The following is a 16,117-nucleotide window of genomic DNA, read 5'->3' as shown; positions in this document are numbered from 1 at the left end:
GTAGGTGAACAGCATTGTAAGAGCAGATGTCTAAACTGTGACACTTCCACTTTCTCTTACTTTGTGGTATAACTGCTTGGCAAATTTCCCAGTCATGTGTAACCTTCCCTGGCGGTTTCAGAGTTCGTCTTGCACGGTAGCAAGGATTTACTCATCTGGGAGTCTGTGCTCTGCCCTGTGGCTGTGGCTGCTGGCTGCTTTGTCAAAGGTGCTACAGTGTCCTCCTTTTGCAGCTCAGATGCTGAAAGTGGTGGGGTTGGGTTGGGTTGGGTTGAGGGACCCAACTCTGCCACTCTAGCCACTGGGCTTCTCATTTCTCCCAAGGGAAACAGAGCGTCACTGGGTTTGGGTCTGTTGGCCTGTGGGAATATTTGGGGTTCCAGGGGGGTACATGGAAGGACCTGCATTTTTGTCCATCAGGTTTGCATGTAGTTTTGCTGTCTTAAGAGAAGCTTTATAAAATAGGATTTTATTTCCCTTCCTGTAGCATGTGCACTGCATTCCACCTGACTGCAGAGGTTGCTAAGGACATAGGTCCCAGCCTGCTAATTAACTCTGTTGATGTATTTGCTTCCAGAAATGTTTGGTGCTAAAAGAAAGTGAAAGGATCCTAGAATCAGGTACATTTGGAGTACATAGTTCAGGGGATTTTTTTTTTCCTGCTAATCTTAGGCAATTACTGGTTGTATCACACCTCAAAGTAGGGTAGCTTGTAGAGCATTTTTTCTCTTGACATACCTGCTGGGCCTATTAGTCATATAACTGCAAGCTGTTCCTGGAATTCAGATGAATTATCTCTTCTAACACTATCTTATGACAACCATTTCCATGCATGAAGCATTTTCTGTTACTGTTGTGAGAGAAAAATTAAGTCATACACCTATGGGCATTGCCCTGTATTTAGGCAGAATGAAAAAAGCCCACCTGTTTAGTTATGGCAGTGGAGGTGCATGCTGTTCTATAAAGCAGTGTTTCTTTTTTTGGATGTTTATACCCATCATCTTTCATTTTCATCTGATGTCATTTTTTTCTTGTGTTAAATAAAAGGAAATACTGTGTTCAGCTGAAATTCTCTGTGCTACTTCAGCTGACATATTCTATATTATCTCAAGTCATTCTGTCAGGTTCCTTCATATCTACCATCACTCTCACCTGAGCCTTTTCATCTTTCAGTCTCTTCCTCTCCTCAAATATTTTTATTGCCCTTTCTAGGCTTCTTCAGACTACTTTGACCTCACCTCTGAAGTGCCTCACAGTTTTTTCTAGTTTCAATTAACCTGGACAAATTGATGTCTTCAGCATATTTCCTTTTCTCTTCTCCTCCTCCTGCTTTGCCCATCAGGACATCAGTAGCCATGTACTGCCTTTGCCACATGGCGAGTGAACTCCTGCTTTACACTCTCACTGGCAATTTTTATCCATGACTGAATTTTACCCACGTGCCTGTCCAGTTATCTGAGGAGCATTTTTAAATGCTCCTTAAGATTGTAAGTCTGGTTTTGAATCTGTTCTTCTCTTTACTGCAGTGAAGCTAATAGATGACGTGAGAGACACAGCCCACCCTTGCCTTAGCCTTGCTGGCCTGCTGTGTTCACCAGGTTGTTTTAAAGCAACATCCCAGTTATCAATTCAGCCAGTGCTTCCTGCTCCTGATTCAAGACTTCAGGTCCACAACTTTTTTTTTCCAGACTGGTGCAATCACTGTGCTTTGGAGGGTCTTAGCAGTCCAGAAAAATGTATCCCAAATTCCTTTAGGACTTAGTGGGGATGTTTTTACTGGAAACTCAGTATTGTATTGGTTCCAGTCCTTGACTGTTATGTGGTGCAGGAAGGAGGAAAGAAGAGGCCCAAAGTGTTTGGGCTTTCAGGCAAGAAAATCATATCTAAGGTCCTGCCTCATAAGTCATCCCCAGGGAGCTTGGGGCTGTGATGGAGAGTGCTTCTGGAGGGAGAAGCAGCTGCCCCAAAGGCTCCTGATGATCAGGGTGCTTGATTCCACCTGGGACCAGTGAGGACATGGGCCAACACAGAGGTGAGAAGAGGACTGACAGGTGTCACCATGCTTTGCTGCAAAGATGAACCCTATTTGCTTCACCCAATGCATCCCATTCACCATGGTGAATTACAAACTGTTATCAATTTCTCTTGTACTGCTTGTTTCAACTTACCAGTTTTATCTGTTTCTCCTGATGAATTTTCACCTATTGAATTGGGTAGGGCATATACCAGAAACAGTGGAAAACTCACGGCTGGAAAAATCCTGCATGATGGTTTCTCAGTGGATGCACACAAAGGGCAGAATTCATGAGGCAGGGGGCTGTTCACTGGGATTTGTGGATGGGTACATGGGAACAAGAGACACGAGCTAGATCTTCTGTATGATAGCTGGGATTTACCAACCAGAGATTCTCACACAGGGCAGTTGATCCTGTGAAAACAGAACAGCAGAAGCCATCCAAGGACATTCCTGCTCTAATTTTATCATTTCTGTTAATACAAAAATCAGACACAGAGCATTGAAACAATTCTTTCATGTTGAGATTGCCCATGGGTGTATGCAGGTGGCACGACTGCCCTTGCCCTGGGATAATGATGGACAATTTAGCATTCATTTGTGAGCTGTTGTTAAAACCTAGGCCCATGGACACCTCCTGGTTATGTGGTTGTTACAGTACTGAATTGTTTTTCACTGTAAGAAAGAAATTGAATTCTCTCTGTCTAGTGGACAGTTTCTACAGAGGATTGGGACAATGCAAACTCCTTACTGTGGTATCCAAAGGTTTTGACTTTGCTACATGTCAATAAATAACTGAAATGTCCCATCAGTCCAGTAGCATGGGGAGTGAGAACAATGTACAACCAGATAATTAAATGTCTTGCCATTAAACAAGAAACAAAATCGTTTTCAATAGAGGCTGCTAAACCAAGAACCCTTCCTCTTCTGACATGATTCTGGGGCTCTGCTTGGTACTCTGTGACAAGTGATTGTGTGGGGATTTTGCTGGATGTAAACAGTGAAAAAAAAAGTTGTTCATTCTACTGTTCTGGCTTACTTATCCCAGATACGGCTTCTTCAGTCCTGTTGTGACCTCAGAGGCCTCAGAGCCCTGCCCTGGGTCAGCATGAAGAAAAAAAAACACACAAGCAGCTCCTTGGAGGCAGAGATATTTATGTCTTGGTGTCCCACAAAGGAGGGAAGGAGAGGAACCATTCTCTGCCTCCTCTAGGGAATAAAGTGCTGTAGGCCACAGGGAAGTGCCCCCTTGCCTGGCTTCACCCTGCAGATCCTCCACATTCACTCTGAATTGCTCAAGAACAGCCTCCAGGAACAAATGCAGGAATTTGAGAATGAACTGCACATAAAAATCAAATTTCCTCAAGTGGCCTTTTACATTATGACCTACATGGTATCAGGCACTTTATTTTTTAATTATAAATTTTTTATCTTATTTTTATTTATGTTGTGCAGCACAATGGGCCAAACCATGCAATTAAGTAATTAACCTCAGAAAGATAAACAGGATGCAGAAAGAAGAGAAAACAGACAACTGTAAAGGACAGTTGTGTCTTACTAATCTACTATTCTTTGCACATCTCAACAAATAAAAACAGATTTTTGGCTTGGATTTTTGTAAAGGAACAGTACAAAACACAAACTCCGTAGAAGGGTTAAATAGTAAGATAACAAAAATTGCTAATTATGCTTTACTTCCAGATGAGTGAAGGCTGTAGGGAATTACATGGGGACTTAACAACTCATAGTCACCAGGGCAGCACAATGCTATATGAAGTCCCTAGATGCCAAAGGCAGCCTGATGCCTGCTGAGAGGAATGCCAAGAATACTCAGACTTATCTCACACAGGGTTTGACGTGCATCAAACCCAGTCTGAAAACAAAAGCGAAGGAACTCTCCTATATTTCTTTCATGCTGCCTCAAAGCTTCCCATCAGCCACACAGCTGCCTCCTAGAAACTGCTCCTGAAAATGTCTTTTGATTAATACAATTTTCTTCAAAGGTGGCAGAGAATAGCCTGCTCGCACTGCTCTCCTTTGTGGTCTTGTGTCTGACTCTGCTTGTTTTATACTGTGAGCTGGTGGGTTTGCTCTATACAGCTGCAAAACCTAGCTGCATCCAGTCCTGCTCCACTGGCCATGACTCCAGGCCAGCACAGTGATTATGAATAAAGTTGCATGAAATCGAAGCACAACTTGAAAAGACATTTGAGGAATTTAAAAAAATTTATTACAGAGTTACCTGATCATCGTGTATTACCATGCCATAAGAAATCACTGAGATAGATGGCTCTTAATAAGGATAAGGTGTTCAGAAATGAAAATCTGATATTCTTTTTTCTTACAAAGTAAACTTTAATCTCATTTTTCCAATGTCACAAACCAGTTGTGAAGAAGAAGGTAAGGGAGCTGAATTGTCCCTTTAAATATTTCTTGCTTTTGCCTTTGAAGAATTTGTCTCCAATTACACTCAGCAATTGGATAGGAGAGCAGATGGATCCTGGCTCCAGGTGAGATGGCAATTCCCCTTATTCTCAGCAAAACCCGTTTGGCTGCATTCGCTGTTTACACCAGATACTTTATGATCCCCCTAAATTCCGAATTATTGAGCTGTTTTCCAGCTATTTGGGGCTGTTACACAAAGGCGTTACCAGCGAAATGCCGGGTTCCGAGCACAGCCACACCTGGAGCCAGCCAGCAGCTGTGGCTGGGAGTTTATTTCTGAGCTCCCTTCTTCTTTCCAGCTCCTCTGCAGCCTTATAAGCAGAGGGGGAACAAAATCTTCGCTGGGATGCCGGGCTCTCGGTCGGGCTGCCAGGCTTAATCCAGTGCACATCGCGGTCCCGGATCGGAGATCGCATGTGATCCCCGGCCGCCTCAGCATCTCCCGCCAGCTGCTTCCACGGGCAGAAGTGAGAATGTTAATAAACACCCAAATGAAAGGAAGTTGTTGGGTTGTAATTAACATATGCCATTAGTATCTGTCGCTTTGGCCAGCCGCAGCAGACAGGCTGAACCCATACATACAAATGAGTGTCTGCCTGAACTGCGGGGAGGGGAGGGAGAGATGATTTCATTGTGAGCGTCTGGTGCTGTCAGCAACTTTAAATCACACGGGTACTTACCAACAAAAACAGTAACGGCCATTGTGTCCCGGGACGGTAATGCGGCTTTTAAAGCCTTGTTTTATTCAATAAACAGTTCTAAATGTTTGGTCTCCCTCTTCTTTTCACCAGAGCTGCTTCATTTAAAAGATATTCCAAGGTGGGGGGGGAAATGAAGGTCTGGCCCACCAAAGGTGTTTTCGACACAGTTGATCTGCACCTCTGGGCCTTTTGCAACGCTCCCTGGCGCTGCTGCCAGCGGGACAGGTGATGGGGGTAGTCCCGTGGGAATCACATCAACCCACTCCTGATGAACGACACCAAGGCTTTCTGGAAGGTCGATAACGAGCCCAGAGCCTCCCACGCTGGCTAGGATGGTTTCGCTGGAGTGGTGGTCGTGCTGTTCTCTTTTCAGAGAATTACCTTTGTTGGGCTGTGCACTGCCGACCTCCCCACTTCCTCTCTTAGGGGGCTCAAAGATTAAAAGGCACAGAAAAGCCCCTGTCCATCGGCACTGCCAGAGACCTCCCTGTTCATTGCTCTTGCTCTCTTCTTGCTCCAAAGAGATGTGTCAGGAACTGAAGGCTTAGCAGGTTTTATCCTCTCTAAAAATAAAGCCTCTGTGAATTCAATAAAGAATGATCATTTCTAACCCCCAGATATACTGCTGGAAGTTGAGAGTAATTACTTTTTTTTTTTCCTGCAACTGTCTTAGTCCTCCTCCTCCTCTATGTTTTCAAATGTTTATTTACATAAGCAATTAGTTCAAGGACCACCACTACCAAAACCAGTAGATCTAGAACTGCAAACGTGATTCTGCTGAATTGCTAAACTGCCGTGAAAAACAACAAAGTCAGAAGCATCTGGGCTGTGCTCCAAGACATGGGATTTATATGATCACACTCTGCATCTTGGTTCAGTCTGACAGAATATTTTCCTACTTTCTATGCTAAAAGAGCTTTAAAGGTCTCTGCAGGAGTTCCTCTTTGGAGGCATTTGAGATGGCAGATGATATTAGATATTTCTATAGTGCAGAAATTATTTTCTTTTCATTTCCCAGTTCGCAGGCAGAGCTGTGGTCAGCAACACTGTCTGACTCAGCCTCTCATCTTCCTGGTTTTAAAACCCCACAGTTCTCTCATTTATTGACATATTTTAAGAAAAAAGTTTTACTGCCTCTGGAAAAATCCCATTTTGTTGTCCTTGCTTCCAGCTTTCTGCAGCAAAGCTACTGCTGTCTCCAGTTGAATTTGTGTCCAAGCAAGCCCTGCAAAGGACCCATAGAATGCATCCCTAGTCAACAGGTCCAGTGGGATGCAGTTGATGCTCTATGCAATGGGCTGGGGAAAGCTATAGGATCATCCCCTTCAGCTAGCCCTGTTCCAGTCCAGAGACAAAGTCCAGATAGATGAGAGAACTGGCAAAGGAATTGTTCCATTTGGCGGTTTTCCTGATCTTCATGATGAAATCCTTAGATGTGGTTGTGGCAATATATCCTAGCCTGCATACAGGGATGGACCAACAGACTTTGATATGCACAGCGTCACAGTGGAGTTTTGAAGTGGGTTTTTTCCCCACTTTGGACCTTCCATTTCTTTGCCACTTTAGACCTTCCATTTTATCCCTGCATGTAATTCTCCTTTACGTGCTCTACATCACATGGGCAAGAGGCTGGAGCAGCCGCCCTGCATCACTGGGACCATGTCATGGTTGTCCTCAGCACCTTTTACCCTCCCTTCATCAGTCAGTGCCATCTACTGGAAACCAGAGCCAGGCTGACTCCCAGGCTTCTTCAAAATAAGTATTTCTTCTTCTACCACTGGCTGTGGCCCTACCTGGGGCTAGAGAGGAGGGTGGGGGGTGGCACCACACCTCAGAGGGGACCAGAGGGCTGCAGCCTGTATGGACAGTCTTGCTTTGGTGACCCTGCACCACCACACTGCTGGATGGCACCAGAATGGTGTCTTCAGATGGGGACGTCAATATGCTGTCAGATTTTGTGGTGGGGAAGTACCTCTTTAGCGCCACATCATGAAACTGCTGCCTCTTGTCAGAAGACTTCAACAGCATTTTATTCTACATCCAAAAGCAGGTTGGAAAAAAAGTATTGGATTTGGACCCTGCAGCTAAATCCCAATTCTAAAGTCTTCAGCCAGACTGAAAATAGAATTCTAAAGCATTTTGAAACATCAAGGAAAAGGAGATAGCCTTGTACTGTGTCTTTTTTCCCCTCCGTGAAGTCCCCCACTTGTAACAGAATTCCCAGAGAGAAAATAGGACATAAGCAGGAGATACATGAGGTGAAAGCAGGGACAGGCTACCTGGGAAGATTAAAGGTGAATAGTATCAGAGTACACAAAAATTCAATGAAAAAAGCCAAGGCCCATTTGGAATTAAATCTGACTAAGGTTGTCAAGGATAACAAGAAGGGCTTCTTCAAACACATCAACAACAAAATTATTAGTAGGGAAAATGTAGGCCCACTACTGAATGGCAAAGGATCTATTACAACATAGGTTGTAGAAAAGGCTGAGATACTATGTGCCTTCTTGATTCAATCTTCACTGCCAAGGCCAGCCCCCAGGAATCTCTGACCCAGGAGACCAGGGAGAAGGTCTGCACAAAGGAAGATTTCCCCTTGGTTGGGAAGGATTGGGTTGGAGACCATTTAGTTAAACTCAATATCCCCAAGTCCATGGGTCCTGATAGGATACGTCCATGACTGCTGAGGGAGCTGGCAGATGTATTGATAGGCCACTCCCAGTCACCTTTGGAAGGTCACAGCAATCAAAAGATGTGCCTGGGCAGTGGAAGAAAGCTAACATCACCCTAGTATTCAAAAAGGGCAAGAAGGAGAACCTAGGGAACTACTGGCCAGTCAGACTCACGTCAGTTCCTGGAAAGGTGATGTAAGAGCTCATCCTGGACTCTGGATAAATGGATGGATGGATGGATGGATGGATGGATGGATGGATGGATGGATGGGTGGATGGGTGGATGGATGGATGGACCAACTAAGGATGTTCTATGAAGCTGTCCATGAGCCATCATTGTGCCATTGTAGCCAGGAAGGTGAATAGCACCCTGGGGTACATTGGGAAGAACATTGCCAGCAGGTCAAAGGAGGTGATCCTGCCCTTCTACTCAACCCTGCTGAGGCCATATCTGGAGTGCTGTGTCTAGTTCTGGGCTCCTCAGCACAAGAGACACACATAGATCCTGGAGCAGGTCTGGTGGAGAGCTACAGAGATGAATAAGGGATTGGAGCATCTCTTGTGAGGAAAGGCTGAGGGAGCTGGGCCTGTGCAGCATCAAGAAGAGATGATTGAGAGGGACCTCATCAGTGTCTCTAAGTGTTTGAAGGGAGGTTGCCAAGAGAATGGAGCCAGGCTCTTCTCAGTGGTGCTGAGCAATAGGATGAGAGGCAATGGGCAGTAACTGGAACACAGGAATTTCCACCTGAACAGGAGCAAGAACTTCTTTACTGTGAGGGTGTGTGAGCACTGGAGCAGGTTGCCCAGAGAGATGGTGGAATCTTCTTTTCTGGAAATACTCAAAGGCCACCTGGGTACAATCCTGAAAATTGTGCCTTAGGGGACCCTGCTGATCAAGGAGTTTGGATCAGATGATCCAGTGGTCCTTTCCAACCATACCCATTCAGTAGTTCTGTGAAAATTCATCCATCTTAAACCAATTTCTCAGATCAAGATTAAATCTGAAGGAGCTTTATGGTTTCATTGGTTTTACCCATACAAAAAAAAAAAAAAAAAACCAAAACATTTTCTGGTTGTTGTGAATTTTCTTCAGTCTTTTGATGTTGTTATTTTGACTTGGGAAGCTGTTCTCACCCAGCAGCAGTTCTTCAGATACATGGATTTCAAAGGCACAATAAGAAAAGTTTTCCAGTGAAAAGTTCCATTAGGAAGAAGATTTAATCTCAAAATATGTATATTCATCATTGCTTAATGTATTTAGTGCAGTGCCCAGGGCAATCCATTATGTAGGTGGGGATACAGCTCCAGCCTCATGCACTTTGCTTTCCATTGCATGAAACTTCCATCAGTCTGAGACAGGGCTGCCTCTGTCCGGCTTCCCACTCCATCCTCTGGCTCCCATCTCCTCCACAGGTCAGCACCAGTGTGTGCCTTGGCCCATGGTGTGTCCCTTCAGCTCTTCCACTACCAAGGAACATCCCTGCAAGTGATGGGTAGTGGTTTTCTGGGGGTCTGGTTCAGTGGCTCAGTGCCTTGTCCCACTCCTGCACTGCCAATGGAGAAGGGACTAAAGAGCCATGGAGCCACACCCTGGGTTTTGCATGGAACTCCTGTGTGATGCCCTTGGCGCCTGCAGGCTTCTCTCATGCTCCAAGTTCAGCAATCTGGAATGTGAGATTTGTAGAAGCAGTCCCTGCATTTCCACCCTGTGGTTTCCCCATGTTCCATTTTTTCAGGTTTTTGGGAAGCAGTTTGGCCATGCTGAATGCAGCACCAGGGAGCAAGCAGCTCTGTTAGCTTCAGAAAGGGTTCAGTGTTCACTTTTCCTTTATTTTGCATATTTTAGAATATCTCAATACATTTTTCCATCCAAATTTTTGGCATAGCTGAACATATACATTTATAATTCCAAAGGTAATGAGTGATAAGCTCTAACAGAGTGGAAACTAAAACAATCACACTTTTCCCTTAGAACCAACCATCTACTAGAACCAGATGTCAAGAAGGCATGTATCAGTTTCTTTGAACTGATGCACCTTCACAAGAAAATACACAGAGAGGCCCATTTGCTAATCTGGAGATAAAAGATTAATCTCCTGTGTTTGGCACCTTTGTAATACTGAAAATCCCAGACTCTCTGCTCTGGGGTGCTGCCCTCTGAAGCCTTGCTGGACACCCTTTTATGGGCAGTGTTGACACCCCAACACAGGAAAAAAAGGTGTTGTCAAGGTGACAACACCTTCCCTGCTAGGTGCCACCTCTACTGCCCCATCGAAAGCTGTTAATGTGGGCAGGTAGAGCTCAAAACAAGACCAGACCTTTTGTCACAAGGAACTGATTTTGTTGTTGTTGTTGTTGTTGTTGTTGTTGTTGTTGTTGTTTTAATGTTTTTTACATAGAAAAGGGGGACTTCAGAAAGGAGGATAAAAAAGAGTCCATTATGCTTTTTCATTTCATTAGGGGAAACCAGAAGGCTACAGAGTCTGGTATAAGAAGCAAAGCAAGACAAAATGCAGCATTTTTAGTATTAACATCTTTTCTTTATTAAGCTCTTCATTGCTGTGAAGAAAAGTTGAAGGTCTTTGTGATGTGTTTGCATTTCTGTAAGATAATAATGTATCCAGTTACCAGTCTCTATGACTCACAAATTAAGTATAAGTATCACTTGATGGATCCCATAAGGCACCATTGTCTGGAATCACAGGATTGCATGAAAATATTACTTTTTTTAAGAAAAAATCAAATTAAAATATTACTTTAAAAATTGCAATTTTCCTTCTAGTGCTGTGACTCCCATATACACAGAGTGAAAAATAAGTTCTCAACAGGTTTGGGGCCTTTTCCCTTGACAAAATGGGTGCTTTTTAAAGTTCATTTCCTAATTTCAAAGCGACATGACTCATGCTTTCTTGCATGCTTGGATGTGACAGTACTGCATGGTAGCATAAAGGCACAATTGTGGCAGCTTGAAAACCCCAGTTCATGGAAGAGAATCAGTTTTAACAGATGTTTTTTATTTCTATGATGTGGCCAGCTGCTGTGTGAGGTGTCTGTACATATGTGAGGTATGTGAGTGTGTATTTTAAAAGGTGGCACAGACTTCTTCTCCCGATGACCATTAACCAATCTCTGCACATACAATGGCCCTACAGCTCAAGTAGATCCCATATTTCTCCAATGAAAAATGTGTTATGAGTAATTTCTTCCAAAGGAAAGGTAAATTCTTTATTAGTATGAACTTTATTTAGTTTTTTTTTCTTTTTTTTGGTGGAAAGCCTTCATTTCTGGCTGCTACATTGAAGAACCTTCAGATTACTTGCTTCTTCCACAGCTTGCTTGTTGCTTTCAGAAACCTCACCTCCTTTTTTAGGATATCACTGGCCATGTGATGGAAATTGCTGGTCACCTTTGAAAAACATGGCTCTTCTGCATTGTCCGTGTGTGAGGATGACCAGGAAGGCAGCAAGCTGAAGACTTGCCCTGGGTGGCTGAAGAAAAGAGTTTCATGGTAGTTGCAGTGTACCTGTGCTGCTGGAAGTCCTTCCTCAGTTGAGTCTTCCTGGGAAAGCAAAGGAAATTTAAATTTCTAGTGTAGCAAAACAAGCAGGGAATCAAAAATAAGTCCACTTTTGAAGACCATTTTTATACCTCATTAAAAAACTGTAGAAGACCCAAGTGATGTCTCACTGCTCAATCCCTCTAATCTCCTTAACTCTGTCGTGAGTTTGTTTGGGTTTTTTCCCCCAGTTTGTGATGGTGATAAATCCTGACAGGCATGAGACAACATTTCTGAGTCCCTGGCTTTGCAATCAGCAATAAGGGCTGAAGAGCAGGAGGTGCTCCTCCCTCCAGGTTTGCCTGGTTGGAGACTGACTTTCTGCTCTGTGCAGTTATCCATTTATTTAGATGAATTTGTTATTTTTCCATGTGATCTCCAACATGGCCTGATATCTCCATCTCAAGTGGCTGCTATCTCTGAGGCCTCATTTCTCAACAGGAACAGACAAGTTCCTAGTGGCCAAACAGGAGAAGAGCTATAAATGTGATAAGTTGGCCACAATAGTATTAAAGAGCCATGCTGTCCCTCAGCCTTTTAAAGTATATATAGTTCAAAATTTATTTGAGCTTTCTGGCTGACTTTTTATATGTAGATCCTGTTTGACAGTTGTTGCTCCCTCACATTTTTGAATGCTTTGACATTGCAAAAGTGCATTTCTACTCAGCAACCAGATGTGTCCTCCCAATAACAATTATGTAGCTCAGAGGAAGAAACCTATTGTTTAGCCCAGTAAATCAAGCTGTTTAACCAAAGAAGCCAGATTGTTATTTCTTCGCTGCACATTTATAATGGTGTGTTTGACTTCTAATCTGTTCATGCATATATGCGTACAGAGACAAATATATACGCTTTGATGCTTCAGGCACTGTGTGCACTTGCTCCACAAGCAAAGTGAAGTCCTCATGTTGATGAGAGGCTGCAGATCCATCAGAAAAGTGTTCCCTGAGCATTCTAGTGCCAGGGCTGAGTCTTGCTAAGCCAGGATCCCCAGGGGTGCGAGCTGGAGCCCTGGCGGCAGCTCCCCATATCCCTGGCAGGAGCAGCACTTCCCCTGCAATGTGCCACAGCTTGGGGACACGTGTGCGACTGCTCTGAGCCATAGCTGCAAAGTAGGGAAAATACAGGTGTTGTACAGGTGGGAGAGAAATTCAAGGGGTGTCCTGGCCCCCAGCTGAGACAGCTGGAAGGGTGGATGACCAGCTGTCACTGGACTTGGAAGGAAGATTGGAGCAGCCAAAAAGCCAATTCATAAACATGTTTGTTAGCAGCCAGCACTGCTTTCCCACTAAAGGTGGCTACCAGGCAAGAGATGCAAAGCTGCTTTTCTGATGATCATCACAATGACCTGTTCCTCCTTCCCCAAAGCACGGCCATAACCACTGAAAACATTCCTCTCCATTTCCTGAGGTGACCCCACTGTCTCCAGCATGCAGTTCCCCCAGGCTCGCTCCCTAGCCCCACAGCAGGTGGGTTGCAGATGGGTTGGGTGAGCAGGGAAACATGGGTGCTGCCAACTCACCCAGGCTTCCTTGTGCTGCTGCAACTTCCTCCCTTTTATGGTGTGCCTGTGGAAGCAGCCCCTGCCACTCGCTCCCATATAAGAAAACCTATCATCCCCATTAAATGCATTTCTGTAGGATTACCTCTCTCTTGGATGCTCCTGGATGGACAGCTCTTCATCTCATAGGCTTCCAACACCAATTTAGCTCAGCTAAGCCTTTCCCTGTGTCAATAGACTGTTGAAAGATAAAATATTCAGAGGCTGTGTCCTGCCAATAAATCCTGGTTTCTGCTCTGAATATTCACCCAACCCTTCAGCAATTTGTCTTCCAGCCGTGCTTTTGCAGAGCAGCCTTCATTCTCACCTCAAAGCTGCCTGTTGCAATTTTATAATATTCTGTGGGAATAGGACATATCTAGTCCTTCTCCTGGGACTTGGGTATGCAGAAAGCTTTTTCTCTCTGTTTTCTGGCTCAGTTTAATGCTACCTGACAGTAGACAAGTAGCATTCGATGTGCCATTCCTTGCCTGTGCCTGACTATTGAAATTCTCATTTTCACACACTATAATCTTTCTTCCGGAGTGAGCTGCACAGGCGAACTCACATCAGGCTCAGACAACCTGCACTGCAAATAATGAAGGTTTTGTGTACACAGTTTTTTACCAAAAGCTAGTTCAGGCCATTTCACTCCAAAACTTCAGGCCTAAAGTCATTGCAGTTTCTGCACTGCAGCCAGCTGCATTAAGTCATATAAAAAGTCTGATGTGCTCTTCCAAGATGCAGCTACCAAAGCTTCCCTCTGCATCAGCTTGGCTGTCCTCTGCCCTGGAGATAGGCAGTCCCAGAGATGGAAACACTGTTTTAGGTTGCTGCCAAAAAGGAGAGAGCACTAAGAGTCAAGAGATTCAGGCTTGTTTCCCAGATTGGAAATAGTTGTCCTTTATGGCCTTGTGCAAAAACACTTTTTCTCTGAGTCCTTATCAGGAAAGCTGGAACAGCATTTCCTTACTCCCAACCTGTTCTGGCCACTGGAGGGTAAAGTTTTACAGAGAAGGAGCTGAGTCTTGCTTCAAATGGATACAGCACAATCAGGTCCTGCCCTGGGAGGACTGGGGGATTGCAGGATCATTTTCTGAATGCAGAGAGGCATAACCCAGCTGGATGTTTCTTTAACTCCCTGATACAACTTCAGAGGTTAGAAACAGCTACAGTGTCCTCAAGATCAACAGGGATCACATTCCTCACTGAAAAGCCTCCCTGGGGTCACCAGGAATTTACAGCCCTCCAACCTTAAGATGCTTTGCCCTCTCTGGTGAGGCCATGGCTTTATGAGAATAGGGTGTTTGTGGGAAGAGGATGGCTTTCACCTGGCAAGGCTGGGAACCAACAGGCAGCAAGGCTTACACAATTTTTTCATATACAATTTTGCCATACACAATTTTGCAAAATTTTGTACACAATTTTGCACAATCTGTTTTGCTTATGAGTACTACAGCTTCCAAACCCTTGAGGGCAACCTCTTTTGTTTCCCAAATCTTTTTGCTTTCTGCAATACCTTTCAAGAAATTATAATTGTAAATTCCACCAGGTGATTCCTGGTGATTTTCTTGCATGCAGCCTTCTGAGGTTTCAGTATCTGAATGACTTTGGTTTCATGCTGGGAAATGTGCAGCTTTTACACCAGGTTGCACATGGACCAGAAATATTGCCATGGGATGAGGACTTTTCTTTTTACCTAGGCACTGATTTCAAGGGATCCTTCCTTAAACCAGGCTTTGATTGGATATTTTTGGAGGAAGTGACTGACCTGCATACTGCCAGCCTGTGCTGGCATTTTACTCCAAAAATCATCGGTCTCTGTGTGTCCAGTGCCTCCACCACCAGTGAGCTGCAAGGTGCAAACTTCTGCTAGGACCCAGCAGAGCAACAACACAAACTGCCCAGAAAAGCAGCGATTTCAAGGAGCCCCTTGGATGACAGTGTTTTGCATGTCCCCAGTGAGAGACAAAACCATTCATGCTGATGTGCCAGTCAGGGCTGCAGCCAAGTGGACTGAAGAGCAGGAACAGCTGGATTTCAGTGGACTGGTAAAGTGTTGCAGCCGAAAGCCTTCATTGTGGACCTGCTCACATACCACAGACCTCTGGAGAGGATCATCTGCATAATTACAAGGATCACAGATCTTGCACTTCCCCTGTCAATGAACACTTTCCTTTTGGGTACAGTACGTTCCTTCAGATTCCAACGATAAACTGCTCTAATGGTCTTTGCAGTCATCTGATTTAGCAACAGAAGAAACGTCCTAGAGCTGAGCTGGAAATACAGCTCCCTGCCGCATGAATCTGCATGGGAACAGGGTGTGTGCAGCACGTTCCATCCACGGACGAGCTAATCCTTTCTGCAGATAAAAACTGCCTGCATAACGTAGCCTGAAAAAGTAGTTACTGGGGTTGTTGTTTATTTTTTTTTAGAGGATGGATAAAATTTCCGAGTGATAAATCAATTTCCTTGAAATACTTTCATTCAAATTATTTGTTTCCTTTTGAAAGGCTTAATTTTTCCTTTGCTGAACTTTCTTTTCTTTTAATTTTTTTAGCTTCTAAGCTACAAGACTGTGTTTTGTGATAGGGGAGCACGTGCCATGCCAGCTGGAGCAGACGTGCATGGAGGGGGGATGGCTCACACCCCATGGCCGCTCCAGTAAATGTCACATTGTGCTGGTAAATGTCTCATTGTGCTAATTCGCAGGAGTCCTGCAGACAACTACAATGAAAATTGTTGTGTAATGCTATGGCTCGGGCTGCATCCCAGGCTTGGATCGTGTTGTGGGGGCTACACCTTGCAGGGATGGAGCTGGTAAGAGGTGCAGGCGAGGCACTGTGTGTGTGTGCTGTGGCCAGCTCAAAGTTTCAGACTCAGGGACGGTGCTGGGGATTTATTCTACAGCAAGAGATAAGCTTCTTTGATTAAGCACATGTAAGTTCAAGCAAAGCACCAAACAATGCAATATTTTCTATAAAGCTGCTGAAAAGTTGGCAGTGCAGGAGAAGTGCTGAAAAAATGAATTGCTTTTAAAAGTCACATAATTACTTTAGTAAGGTTGGGAGCCAAAGCCTTGAAAACTCTACAGAGTGAAAAATCAAAGCCTCTGGAAAGAAACAAAAAAAAAGAAAGTCACATCTCTGGCTTAAGTGCTGCCCTAGACTTCATAGGGCATTCTCTACC

The sequence above is a fragment of the Anomalospiza imberbis genome, chromosome 2, assembly GCF_031753505.1.
Source record: "Anomalospiza imberbis isolate Cuckoo-Finch-1a 21T00152 chromosome 2, ASM3175350v1, whole genome shotgun sequence".
Classification (NCBI taxonomy): Eukaryota; Metazoa; Chordata; class Aves; order Passeriformes; family Viduidae; genus Anomalospiza; species Anomalospiza imberbis.
This window is presented reverse-complemented; position numbering follows the sequence as displayed.